Source organism: Schistocerca piceifrons, chromosome 2 (genome assembly GCF_021461385.2).
Source record: "Schistocerca piceifrons isolate TAMUIC-IGC-003096 chromosome 2, iqSchPice1.1, whole genome shotgun sequence".
In the NCBI taxonomy this organism is placed as follows: domain Eukaryota; kingdom Metazoa; phylum Arthropoda; class Insecta; order Orthoptera; family Acrididae; genus Schistocerca; species Schistocerca piceifrons.
Genome location: NC_060139.1, coordinates 379,656,522 through 379,660,764, shown reverse-complemented (window position 1 = coordinate 379,660,764; position 4,243 = coordinate 379,656,522).

Sequence of the window (4,243 nt, the reverse complement as noted above, 5' to 3'; positions counted from 1 at the left end):
CTGAAGAGTTCCTGTATCTGCAGTATTGCCAGGTTTTAATCTTCTGGAGAGATCTTCCCAACTTTGGTGCTATTCTAAGTGCACTTGAGTCTTCCCATGGCTAACTGATATCTCAGAAATGCTCCACCAATTACTGTGACCACCTGAAATCAGCGAGATTTTAATGTTGGAAAGGATATAGCAGCAGAGACGAAAAACATCTACACTTTTCGAATAAACTAACCATTGACTGAACAATTTTACAACTGCGCAAATCGCAGTTGTAATTTTTAGTAATAAAGCGATGATTATAATGAACCTTAGTACAGCTATCGAATGCGATTATTTGTTCTAGAAGGACTCTTGACTAAGTTTGTCCTAACAGAATCATCTATTTTGTCATGTAATTTTGAGGAATCCGCATGAACTACACTTGCTGGAATGCACTGCAACAGTCCGTGAAATCTTCTCGGGTGATCAGCCGAGTAAAGGCGTCGTCTTCTCGCAGCGTTTCGAAGGGTTTCGTACCCATCATCTTCAAGCGAAGTGTCGAGATGCTGTGTTGCGCGGTCCTATAAAGGCTCCTGGACCAATGACTGATTCCGGGCGCCGACCAATCAGGTACCTGCGGAATCGGCCGCCGCGCCAGTGGTGGGGGGTTCGCGGCGCGGACCGGGCGTCGAGTCCCTGCCGGTTCCTAATACGTCTGTGGCCGCTACCGTCTTCGTGCCGGAGCGTTCTCTTCTAATTTTAGTTATTGCGGGATTCCAAGCTGTACTAAGTTGGAAACCAGTGTCTCGATTGATCAGGTTGCTGTTCAACCGAATTTCTACAGCCTCTTTGAAAACTGAATCCCAAAATCCTTTAGCGTCACACAGCTTCTTCGTACCCTCAAAGAGGAAGGTGTGTCCTTCGTTAGGCTATGTTCCGCTACCGCCGATTTTTCTGTCTGACCAAGGCGTACATTTCTAATGTGCTCCGAGCGCCTCTGCGTGATGCAGCGCTGCGTTTGTCCGATGTATTTCGTACCACATTCACATTCAATACTGTATACGCCCGGAGTCTGCAGTCCTAGGTGGTCTTTGACTGAGCCAAGTATGTCCTTAATTTTACTTGGGGCATGAAAAATTGTCTTGATGTTGTGTTTCTCCAGAATGCGGGCAATCTTGGCTGTTGGCGGTCCCGCGTATGGTAGAAATGCCAGGCATCTGGTCTCATCTTCTTCTTCTGGTGTGTCTACCTTCCTGCTCTTGTGTAGGGCGCGCGAGATTTGCGTCTCATTATAACCGTTGCTGCGGAAGGTCTTCCTTAGGTGTTGTAACTCTGCAGGTAGGCTGTCATCATCACAGATAGACTTGGCCCTGTGCACAAGTGTGTTAAGCACTGAGTTGCGTTGTGCTGGGTGGTGGCAACTCTGTGCATGAAGGTATAAATCCGTATGTGTCGCTGAGTAGCAGTCGAGGGTTGAGCATCGCTCCTCTCACTCGCGTACTGTCAGCCATAGGCCCCCGCTAGCACGGGAGTACAAACAGAAGTGTTCTCTGGCTCTGTTTTTATTAAATCATTGACGGGCACTTGCGCCTAGGTCTTAGCACGGACGACACTTGGAGAAAATTTTGCATGGCGTCGCCTGGCAGAATTGTCGTGTCCTCTCGTCGTTGTGGTATGTCGAGCTTGGGTGACGCCTTGGGGTCGCGGCGGTCCCTTTCCGCCGACGACACGAGGCGCGCTTTCTTGTTGCCGCGGGCCGCGCGGTCGGCCATCTCGAGCACCTCGGCTGTCGCAGAGTCAGTCTCTGCCCCCCCCCCCCCCCCCAAGAATAGGGAAAAAGCAGGCCAGGACCTGGAAGCGGGCCGCGGAACCACAGAGAGGTTTTCCGCCGCCACCGTCCAGAATTCCGCGTCTACCATCGTGTTACTAGGGTCAGCACTGCAACCGGAAAACCCAACGGTGCCAACAAAAGTTGCAACTGACAACAACCTGGCAGCAAGCCCCCTTTCCGCAACCGGCATGGCAAAACCACATAATACACAAACAAACAAATACGTAGTCAGTATTTGCGATCCCGCCCCTCCCTCCCCTCTCCTCAGCCCACTACTGCTTGCCAACAGCTGTGGCCTCCTTGCTGACCATATCCGCAACCTAAATGGCAAGCAGAAGCCCAGTCAACCGACAAAAATCCTTCCCAAACCCGCAACTGAGACCCAACCCCCTACCCGATCCCAGTTCCTTAAATCCCCCCCACTCAAGTCCACCACATCCAAGCAGCGGCGTGTCAGGAAGGACAAAAAGGAGAAGCACTCCAAGGGGAAAAAGCACTCCACCACCCCAACCACTTCAACACCCTCTGAGGAGCAAGCGCCCCCGACAGCACCTGTCGTCGTCCTAGGAGGGGACCAGGAAACACTGGCACTGGAAGGGAACCGCGTAACCGGGCAGGATTCGGATGGTTTTGTGCTGGCGAGGAAAACCTTCCGCCAGCCGAGGCTTCCGCCGGTCCGGGGAGTGGAACCCACCCCAAACAGGTTCCAGGCGGTGGCCGATGAGCCTGAGACACCACAAGACACAACAACACAAACACAAAACCAGGTCACCCACCACCTCCCTCCGATCGTCGCGGAGTTCACTCGGAATTACGAGGAACTCTTCGAAATGCTAAAAACAGCAATCGGGGGAGGCAATTTCAAAGCAAAACCTGCTGGTGGTGACAATATAAAAATAACATTATTCACACTCGAGCACTACACCACAATAAAAACACTTCTCAACAGCAAAAACGTACCCCACTACACTTTCCCCACAACGAAAACACGCAATAGAAACATTGTCATCAGGGACCTGCCGAGACGAGTGGCCCCCCAGGCGATCAAAACAGACCTGACTGCCCAGGGGTACATCGTCAAGGCGGTCCAACAGATGGGACACATAGGCAGCAAATGGCCCCTGTATCAGGTCACACTGCCAGACGTCCCACAGAACAAAAGGGACATTAAGACGATCCTGGCGGTCCCTGTGACCACTGAACCACTGCGCCGCAAAAACAAGACGGTGCAGTGCTTCAGATGTCAGGGCCTCAACCACATTGCGGCACACTGCTCAATGGCAGTGAGGTGCAGAAAATGCGCAGAGGCCCATGACACACGTACGTGCAACATAAAACACACGGACCCGCAAATAAGGTGCGCGCTGTGTGGCAAAAACCACACAGCGGGTTACCAAGGTTGCGAGGTCCATAAAAAACACACACAGCAGGCGAAGGGCGCAAAGGCCGCCCCCCACACACGAAAAGAAAACACCACGAACCCACCCAGACACACAAGAAACCAAAACATGACAACACACACAGACAAGGCCTGGGTAAAACCAAGGCCAGACACACCAAGGGCAACATATGCAGAAGTGGTTTCTCCCCCGAGGAACCACGAAAGCATTGCCCAACCACCACAACATCAGACACCAACACAAGAACAACACCGGGTAATACACAGTAACAACGACCAGGTCCAACTTGACGGAGAAGGCCCTAGGAAACCCCAGACACACTTCCCCCCATGGATCAGTTGTTAGGCGTAATGGTGCAGACCATGAACCTTGTCATGGAAATGATGAAGGAATTCAGGGAGGCCCAAAAGCAGAACACACAGATCCTCGCTGCCCTTCAGGCAACAGTCCAGCAGTCGCTCCCCTCTGCGACTTCCTCAGTAATATCAAAACCCCATCATGGATAGACGACCAAACATCCAAGGCCTGACAATGTGCGTCTTTAACGCAGACGGCATTGTTAATCAAGAGGTCGAGTTCCGAGAACTCATGAAGGAGTTCTCCATCGACATATGCATGATGGGGGAAACCCACCTAAAACCGGGAGTAAAAGCGACAGTTCCCAACTACGTTAGCTACCGTAAAGACAGGCCAACCCAAGGCGGAGGAGTGGCCATATATGTAAAAAGAGGGATCCCCCACCACCAGGTATTCTTACCAGCTACCAACAAAATCGAAGCAGTGGCGGTGGAAGTAACCACTGCCACTGGACCCCTAACAATTGTTGCAGTCTACCGACCCCCACATGACCAGATAGATGAGGGAGACATAGCTGCTCTAGGGCAAATTGAAGGCAAACTCGTAATAGGGGGAGACTTCAATGCCAAACACCCTGACTGGAATTCTAGAGTAACCTCCAGAGCAGGCGCCAAACTGCAACAACTAGCGCGCACCCACCACTTCGAAACATGGGGTCCAGTCGAGCCCACACATTTTCCGAAAA